The sequence below is a fragment of the Corvus brachyrhynchos genome, unplaced genomic scaffold, assembly GCF_000691975.1.
Source record: "Corvus brachyrhynchos isolate BGI_N302 unplaced genomic scaffold, ASM69197v1 scaffold331, whole genome shotgun sequence".
Lineage (NCBI taxonomy): Eukaryota > Metazoa > Chordata > Aves > Passeriformes > Corvidae > Corvus > Corvus brachyrhynchos.
This window is the reverse complement of record NW_008237229.1, coordinates 565,791-575,752: the sequence shown is the minus strand read 5'-3', so window position 1 is coordinate 575,752 and position 9,962 is coordinate 565,791. Positions and strand designations below refer to the sequence as shown.

Sequence of the window (9,962 nt, the reverse complement as noted above, 5' to 3'; positions counted from 1 at the left end):
GAAACCCCCGGCCCCCCTCCGGTGCCGCGCGGGCGGCTGCAGCGAGTCAGAATCCCAGAGTCAATTGGGTTGGAAAAGAGCTCCGAGATCATCGAGTCCAACCTATGACCGGACACCATCCTGTAAGGTAGAGCACGGCACTCAGTGCCAGGTCCAGTCTTTCTTTAAACACCTCCAGGGACCGTGACTCCACCACCTCCCTAGGCATCACATTCCAATACCTAGTCACACTTTCTGTGAAGAAATTAGTCCTAATGTCCAACCTAAACCTCTCCTGGCGGTAGTTTAGATACTGTACTCTCATCCTATTGCTAATGAGAGAAGAGTCCGACCCCCAGCTGGCCACACCCTCCTTTCGGGCAGTTGTAGAGAGCGATAAGGTCACCCCTGAGCCGCCTCTTCTCCAGGCTAAACACCCTCAGCTCCCTCAGCCGCGTGTCCTCACAGGACGTGTGCTCCAGACCCTTCATCAGCATCGTTGTGTTTCTCTGGACACGCTACAGCACCTGCGTGTCTTTCCTGAATTGAGGGGTCCAGAATTACAGTACTCAAGTGCAGTCTCACCAGTATATAGAGGGAAAATCACTGCCCTGGTCCTGCTGGCCACATTACGCCTGATAAAGGCCAGGATGCCATTGACCTTCTTGGCCACCCGGACACACACTGGTTCATGTTCAGCTGCTGTTGACCAACACCCTCAGACCCTTTTCTGCTGAGCACCTTTCCAGCCCGTCTTCCCCCAGCCTGTAGCGCTGCAGGGGTTGGTGTGACCCAGTTGCAGGACCCGGCACTTGTATTGTTGAACCTCCCACCATTGGTCGCGGCTGACCGATCCAGCCTGTCTTCCCCCGCGCTGCGGCTCGGCCCGGTCCGGCCCCCACAAGCACCGGTGGCTGGAGCGGAGCGGGGAGAAGCAGCACCCCCGCTGCCCGCCTTCCCAAGCGCACACACGGTTCGGGCGGGAGTGGGAAGGGCGCCGCTGGCTCCTCGCTTTGGACAGTCGCGCCGCGCCGGGGAAACTACAGTTCCCATCATGCCACGCGGCGGGCGCGGAGCCTGCCGGGACTTGTAGTCTTGGGGAGGACACATGTGGGCGCCCTTCTTTTGGGCCTCAGGCGCAGTGGATTGACTGGCCTTTCCCTCGAAACTGGAGAAGGGAAAGCAAGCCTGGGTGGTGGGTCCCAGGGACGCTGGTGGCTCTGACACGGGTCAGCTGCTCCCATGTACCCTCGTTGGGACGGCTGCGGTCCAGTCCAAAGCGACCCAGGCACTGATGTGGATGGACCTGACCCTCTAGCTTTGAAAACAGCCAAAAACACTAATGTAGGAAAATTGTCGTTACATGAAGCCTTAGGAATATTAACAGAAACTAAATGGGCCTGTTTAGTCTAGAGAAGACTGAGAGGGGATCTAAGTATCTCAAAGGTGAGTGTCAAGAGGATGATGCCAGACTTTTTACAGTGGTGCCCAGTGACAAGACAAGGAGCAGTGGCCATAAACTGAAACACAAAAAGTTCCATCTCAACATGAAGAAGAACTTTATGTTAAGGATTGGACAGCATTGGAACAGGCTGCTGAGGGGGGTTATGGAGTCTCTCTTTCTGGAGTCATTCAAAACCCACCTGGATGTGTTCCTGTGTCACCTGCTCTAGGTGACCCTGCATTGGGAGGGGGGACCCGATGACCTCCAGAGGTCCCTTCCGACTCTAAAATTCTGTAATTCTGTGAAAAGTTGAGAGAGATTGAGCTCTTGCAAAACCTGAATGAAAAATAAGAGCCATTATTTATTAGTAGGCAGGAACATGAGTAGTTTGCCATCCTCCTTGCTAACACTTTTTGTCAGATACAGTGTTGTCACAGTGGGCTTTTTCATTAGTACCATACTTTCAGGCAGATGGTGTATCCTGGGGTATTAGAATACACCAGTAACAAACAAACAAGAAAAAACAGTAAGACAGCCAAATCCACCCAAACCTTGATGATTTCTGTGTCCTAAATCTGCTTCTGAGGAATATGTGAGTTTGTATTCATGCAAGGTTGGAGTACAGGTGATGGAAATTAAGTCAGAAAGATTAACACATTCTTTCTCTCTTGCAAAATCTGGTGTAGCTATGCTAAGGACATGTGTAGGGACATAACAAACCAATTGAAAAATATGTCCTGATAATAAATACATTGAGAGGACTTTAATGGTTTGCATTCAAAATCAGCTCTTCATAGTAATACTTATGGATCACATAATTTCTTTGGTGAATACCTCTCTAGTTCAGCTGAGCCATGAAGGAAGGGCTGTGGGGCCACTGGGCTGGGGGGACCCTCTGAGTAATTTAGGTTCAGGTTCTGCCTTGGCTCTGGCAGAGCCTCCACCCTCCATTTCAGCTGCCTGCCTCTCTTCCAGGCCTGCCACCATCATTCCTGTCTACTTAGGGCTTTTCTCCACACCACTCTTGTCAACACCTGTACCCATGTGGCTTTTAGTACCATCACTGACTGAAGAACAAACAAGTAAAAAGTGCTCTAGAAAAGCACCTTGGAGCAGTTTTACCTGACTGGAATTGGCTTCAATAGGTGGAGTTACATGGTCTATGTGTGAAAATGTCACTGGAGCTCTGCAACTACTCTGGCTGCAGGTTTTTTTTGGACTTACTTTATGATGCACATAAAACAGCATCTTAAATGACATCTTTTATTTACAGTACAATATTTAAAGTTGTTATCTGGTGGTCTGCTGGACTTTGTTAACAAAACCAATGTTCCACTCTGTTTATGCATTCTTACCCCTGGGATCTGGAAGATAAACTGGAAAACAGAGGTTTTTCTTCTTCTGTGTTAACACAGAAGAAGAATGTTAACTCTGTTATCTTCACTCTTTCTCTGTTTCTGTTCATGAATCAAGCAAAGATTAAGCCATAGTGCACACTTCTCAGAAACAGTAATTCAGCTCCAGAATTGCCTGCTGCTTATGTACCAGAAGAACTGGGTTTCAGCTTGCAAAAAATCAAGACATGGGAAATGTCTGCAAAATGCTGAATGCCACAAAAGTTCCTGTCTTTTCTCCTTTTCATGGGGTTAAAACATAACAGTAAAGAGTACAAATGCAAAAGAATATTCTGTGCAGATTTAGAAGACAGAAGTATCTCTGTTGTCTAATTCTTCTACATACCTCTTGTTTAAGAAAAACAGAAGTTTGGATCTCTCCTCAATATGATAACAGGACTTACAGGTTTTCCCATGCAAACCCCTTGTTAGACATGGCTGTGCAGTAGATGGGACTGACATCAGGGGGTGTGCAGGGGTTGGGGGAAGACTGGGTTGATACTTATCAGCAGCATATTGAGAGGCAGTGAATGAAGCACAGGGCACAGCCCCAAGCTGTGGGGGGTGTCACATCATCACCAAGGCTGCAGAGGACCCCACTAAGGCCGCAGTTCAATTTCCAACTTGAAACTGTTTTTTTAATATGGTCTGTGTTGTTGTTTGAACACATTTTGAACCTTAATAATGCTTTGATCTGTTTTATTTCATTTAGTATAATTTCTGATCTAATGCTTCTATTTCCAGTCTGCATCCAGACTGATGTAATTTTTTATATTAAAACAACACCTGTGCTGTTGATCATCAATGTCTGGCAACCTTCTCCAGCATCTGATTAATTTAATTTCATCACCTCACAGCACAGCTCAGGAATGAAACCTTGGATCTATCGCAGTCAATAGAACTCCTGTCACTGATTTCAGTGAGATAATAATGTCATTCCAGAAGTGCCTCTAGTGTATTCATCACTGCTTGCAAAAGGATAACATTTGCTTAATCTGAGGTCAACATTTGTCCTGTGTATTTGTAGATCTTGATGTTTTTCACTCTGCAAATTCAGTATTGTTGTTATAATATCTCAGTTTGGAAATAGTTTGACATTTTTCAAAACCACTGGCTATTAAATATTAAATAAGCACTCTCTGTACCTGAGAAGTAATAGACTAGATTCAGTTTTTTAATAGTTTTTTCCACTGTTTATTGTGCAGGTTGTTTGCTCAGTCCCATCAATTCTGATCTTGAAAATGTCTTGCAATAAAACAATATCACAACCTTCTTTGCCAGTTCTTGGTGTTATTGAGACTGTCAGAAAGAGTAACCAAGTGCTGCATTACTTGTGTTAATGAGAAAATTCTAGATCTCACTCAGTGAAGTATCTCATGCATCCTGCACTGCTAAGTCAGTGAATATTGCAAAATGCAACTGTATAAAGCTAAGAATATGTTCCAATTTCTCTTTAAGGAAATACCTGGCTTTTTCGTGCTGCTGTTTTTCTTCTGAAATACAAAACTGTTCATACAGCAGGCTCTAGTCATCATTTACTTGAATGCTAAAGGTCCATATATAATTTCAGGCCCACTTGTTATATTGTAAATCAGAGGTTAAGTCACAGTCCATACCATTACTGAAGATTTATGGCACTATTCAAATGTTGCCACAGAATGGAAAAGTAGATCCTAGTCGAAAATCTTCAGCTTGGTACAACTACAGTGTATTTTTTTACCCTAGTAAATTATTATAAAAACACACAATACATGTTGAATATTCAGGAAGAAAGAAGCCAATAACACATAATGGCATTCTCATAAATAGCTATAGCACAAAATTTAATGTGCTTTTCATATTTTGGACCCAATTCTGTTCTGCTCAACACAAAATTCCCCAGACCATTAACTTCTGCAAGAGCAAGGCAAAAGTGTTACCTTGTCTTTGTGGTTTAAAGTACAGTTTAAAGAACTGAATTGTCCTGAGACAATTTCAAATGTGCTAATAGTCATTAGTCCTTTGATAAAGTTATTAAGGAAGTGCAGTTTTGAATACTGTTTCAAGAACTGATTCTTACATTCATACTCATTCATGAGGGATGTAAGGACACAATTCAATATACAAAATACAGACTCTGTGTGTGTGTGTTGACTGTTGTTTCTTGATGATGCATATCTAAAACTCAACAAAGACTTTCCTAAAAAGTAGCCAAAAATCAAAATTGTAGCTAAGTATACAAACATAAGTACATAGCTGAAACTTGCTTCCAGAAGAGGTCTTAAAGCCTCCTTAAATACTCTTTAAAAACTCAAATAAGTCTTAACCTGAGAAGTAATTCTGCAGAACCAGCATGATAGTCCCTATGGTCATCACATACATCTCTTTCTCAAACTGATAGTCTTGCAAACCATGTCATGGTCTTTCTCCATCTCAGTTTGAAGAACTCATCTGACAACTGGGATTCAAATTCCCCCTCTCATTTGCTCTATAGCAGCTCTGCATTGCTAGTTCTGCCCTCAGCATCTCCCCAGCGGTCCCAGGAAGCCCTCAAATTACATTTTTGAATTATGCCCACTTTCAGTTCTAGTGGGTCACAATGTAAAGTGAGCAAATAATGTTTTATCAATGTGTGAAAGACAAGCACTGTGCTGAGACTGTGCCTGACACATGAAGTTTCCCTCTACTGCTGTTAAGACCTGTGCTGAAGGGATTTGTCTGGCTTTGGGCACTATCTGTCAGAAAAGATGTGGGTTAAGTGGAGTCCAGAAGAAAGGTTCTGTATTGACTAAGATCCAGAAGACAGACGGATTGAAACATAAGAACACATTGAAATACCAAGGTTGTTTACCCTAAGGAAGACAAGATGGTCCCATGTGTTCAGTAATAGTCTTCAAATACATTCAAAGCTATTGCAAAGAGAAAAAAAATAGTCTTCTCTCATTTACTTTGAATAAAACAGGAAGTAATGAGTGTAGATCAGAACAAGAACTGATTTACAGCAGATGTGAAAAACTTTTTAAGAGTAAGGATAGCTAACAAAAAGGATTGCCTGGAAGCGCAATCCATGGTGTCCCAGTCACTGACCTTCAAGAACAGGTTAGACATCTGCTGGGAGATGTAAATTTGGCTGATCTTGCCTTGAGATGTGACCTCTGAAGTCCTTTCCAGCCCTATGAGTCTATCATTGCATGAATTCCTGCATGCTCAAAGACTAAACTGATCATCTGCAGTGGAAATGTCCACTTCCCAAGGTCTGGGCTACAGCCCATTAAATTCAGGGGGAATTTTTCCAATGACTTTAATAAGCATTGGATCAGGCCCTAATTGAGTGTGTAATTTGGAGCTGCATGTGGAATTTGGTCCACAATTTTGTTAATGGTATTTGCAAATGGGAAGAATCCAACTCCTTTTCCCAGGGCACATTAGTTTGCAATGGTTTTACAAGAGAAAGTAAACACATTCTGAAGGTGCAGTGCTAGATTTTTCTTACAAAATTGAGTGGAATTGACTGAAGGCAGACACAAGGAGAAGATCTCCAGAGGGAAATTAGCAACTTTTCTCAAGGAAGAACATTTTAGACAGCTATTTTTTACATCAATTAGGCAGGGCCAGACAGAAGGAGACAGCTGAAACAATGTTAAAAACACTTTAAAAATAAATAGGTATCATGAACATGAGAATGAAATCTTTGTCTCTGCCAAAAGATCAAATTAGAGCCTGAAAATGAGCAGAGCAAAAGAAGGGGAGACATTAAAACTGTCAGTGGATTCAATCATTTGTGTCGTGACTGATGAGGAAATATCCATTTTCCCGTAGTCTCCTACCAAATAACATAAGGATTTTTCTCCACTCTGAATGATCAATTAAATCACAAGCACTTATGCCAGCTAAAGTTCTGCCTCTGCAATTGCACTTTTATGCAATTGTGAGGAATACTGGATACATGAAATTCTACATAAAGTTAAGAGTTTGCATATTTGCAAGATCACAGCTGCTGCGGGCATCCATAGCCACTCTGCTTTTGTGGACTGTGGGCCTCTCCTGGAAATTCTTTCAGTGTTACCCTTGTCTTGTGGCAGGAAACAGGCAAGTGCTCCTAATGCATCTTTAGCTAGTGCAGGAAGCCCTTACTAATGTGGGGCTAATACACACATCAAAACTCTTTGCTTTTGACTAATTTATTATGTCTAGGAGTAAAAACACAAAGTTTCTAGAATCATCTCCCCACTCTGGTTTGTTTGTTGCAGATGTGTTCTGTGTCTGCACAGAAGCTTGAACACTCTACCTGAGAGATCATTTATGAAATATTTACTTTGCATTCTGGGAAGAAAAAAAAGAAAAAAAGTCTCCATATTATTATGGATAGAGTCTTTGACTGCCAAATACTGAATTATTTATTGCTTAATTGTACAAATGATATCCATGAGGACCTGTTGGATTTCAGTATGCAATTGATATACTGCACAAAAACAGGGCTGTGTCTTTCAGACTTTGTTCTGGTGCTTTGGTGGGTCACATTAAAAGAGGTACAAACACTTTGCAGAGGCAAAGCAGGAATACCTGACAGCATTTTTGAAGCTGCAGAAAGCCCCATGTATCAAAAGATGCTCTGACCTGTATTAGCCCATGTGGGGACCTTTCCACTCCCCACCCATGTGCACTCACCGCCCAGAGATCTGTCGTGTTTTTCTGATGCTCCCCTTCCCTGTGGGCAACCCAGTCCCTTCTGTCCTTCAGCTGAGTCCTACCTATGCCATGGACACTGCAACCATGTGCAAGGCTTTCCACCTACAACTGTGAATATCTACCATTTTCCTCCTCCAACACCAAGAACTAACAGGGAAGGTTAGGAGACAGTACCCATTCACCTGCTAGTTTGGCCCTGTGCCTACATACCTGTCACAGAAAAAACATTAATAGATGTTTCACTGTTAAATTCATTAAGTTAAATGCTTGTAAATACTTTGTGAGCATGCCTTTAATACAGACTTTAACTGTGCAGTCTCTATTTTAATGCCACAGATTTCCTGGCTTCAATTCTGCTCTTCAGAGGGAAACACATTACAGTGGGAGAGAGACTCTTCTGCTCCCAGTCCATCACCCTGAAACGAATTCTGTCCTCTTTTGCTGTTTTTTTTTCCCTTTCCCTCTCTCCTAATCCACATTGTTCCTGTCTCTGTGTTCCCTCTAGCTAGTAGCCAGGCCAGCAAACTTCCCCTGCTTTCCTCTTCAAAGGAGGCCAGTAGGTTTTCCCCTCCTTTTTCCTTAGTATGAGAAAAAGAAATTTAATAGAAATTATTAGCAATCTAATAGAAAAACAGAGTTAGCCACTGCAAATCTGGAATGTGATTTTTTCCTATACCAGGCCATTCCTTGCATTTTTTCCTTCCATGAGTAAGACAAATAATACAAATGAGGAAAATGGGAACATACAGTGGATCAGAGACTAGTCTCTATTCATTAACCACCCTCCCTCTCTGGGCCAGCACCAGAAGCTTCAGAGGATCCCACATTTGCAGACAGCAGCAGCTAGTGTATCTTCCACATTGAGATTCATCCTATGTTTAAAGTGGATTAATGCTTAAGATCCCAAAGCACCTTCTTCAATACCTTTATGTCATTTTGTTCTCTTCATTCTTTCCTTTCCAGCAGTTCTGGTGTAATTTGCAAAGTTCTCAGCAGAGTTTATGTTTTCTTCCAGATCACTGATAAAGATATTGAGCTGTATTAGCTCCTTTGAAGCTGTTAAATAACCCATTAGAAGAGAGTAGAAACATGCTGATGTAGCTGCTAATTGGTTCCCAGAGTATTTGATATAGGTAAATTGATTTTGTATAGTACTGCATTTTTTTACCAGATTGTCATGCAGGGCTACATCAAATGACTTAAAGTAATCCATGTGTATTAAGTCAATACATCTATCTTAAGCAGCTGCATTTTAGTCTCATCTTGTTGCTTGACTGCATCTATTTTCACACAAAAAAGGTATTTATTATCATTACATAAGATACTACCTATGAATTCATTTCTATTTATTTCTGTCTTTATAATCTGTTTTCATTAGTATTTTGCCCAGGGTTTATATAATGCTTATAATTATCCAAACCCCTTGCATTTATTCTTTACAGTGTGCCACACTCACTTTTTTCCAGTCATCTGAAATCTCCCTTGTGCACCAGGAATATTATTTCAGACTGAAGATGAATGGCTCCAACAGTATTTCCACCATTTTTTTGTCATACTCTTTGGGAGCATTGAATCCTGAAGATTTAAATGTGTTTTGTTTTCACTGATGAACATTATCTCATACATATAGTGAGGGGGAAAAACAAAAATATCACTTCATTTATGATAACAGAAAAAAATACAACTTTTCAAAGTAGCTTAGTAAAAACGGTGCTTTATTATCCAGAAACTAGTCCCTACACTTTTTCTACACGAATTCATATCAAAGGCAAAAAAGAAATATTTGCATTTGGTCTTGTTGGCTATTCAGAGAGTATACAATTGTGACAGAAGGAGCTGGATTTTAGACTAGGCATCAGTAACAAAACTTTTAACGAAGTTAAAATATTGGATGTTCAGTCTTAGGGGTGGCTAAGCCCTAATAAGATTACTTGTTAGGCCATTTTCACATTCTATCCAGTTCCCTCTCTAAGAGATCAATGTAAGATTGAAAACCTCATTTCACTTTTCAGTAAATATAAAAGGAAAAAATGGTGAAGAAATATCACACGTGATGTCAGTAGAATATATTAACTGTCCCAAATACATGACAGTTTTTAAAGAAGAGTCTAATTCTCAGATTTAAAGTGTGACTTATAAAAATGTAATGATAGAGCTCCTTGCTTTGCTGCCCATCAAAGCTATCGAGATCAATCCTCCTAAGATTTGCTGAAGATTGCATTCCAGGCTTGGAAACCCAACTCAGAATGTGAAAATGGCCTAAAGAGTAATCTTATTGGCTTAGCCACCCCTAAGATTGAACATCCAATATTTTAACTTGGTTAAATGTTTTGTTACTGATGCAGTCTCCACAGACCAGCTCTGAGTATAAAAGATGCAAGCAAATAACAACTGTGACATTAGAGCAATGGTTATGTTTAAAATGGTGACAATTACAAAATTTGATAGAACTTTTCCATCACTTCAACACACTCTTT

General features: G+C 41.3%; 1 protein-coding gene across 1 annotated transcript in view; it reads right to left on the bottom strand.

Moving 5' to 3' along the window:
• Window positions 1–9,183: 9,183 nt before the first annotated feature.
• RAB31 (RAB31, member RAS oncogene family) overlaps window positions 9,184–9,962 on the bottom strand; it is a 45,824-nt gene continuing 45,045 nt past the window's right edge. The window contains exon 9 of the mRNA XM_017729434.1: window positions 9,184–9,962. This exon is cut by the window's right edge and continues 9,470 nt beyond it. The gene's annotated coding sequence lies outside the window, so the exon portion shown is untranslated.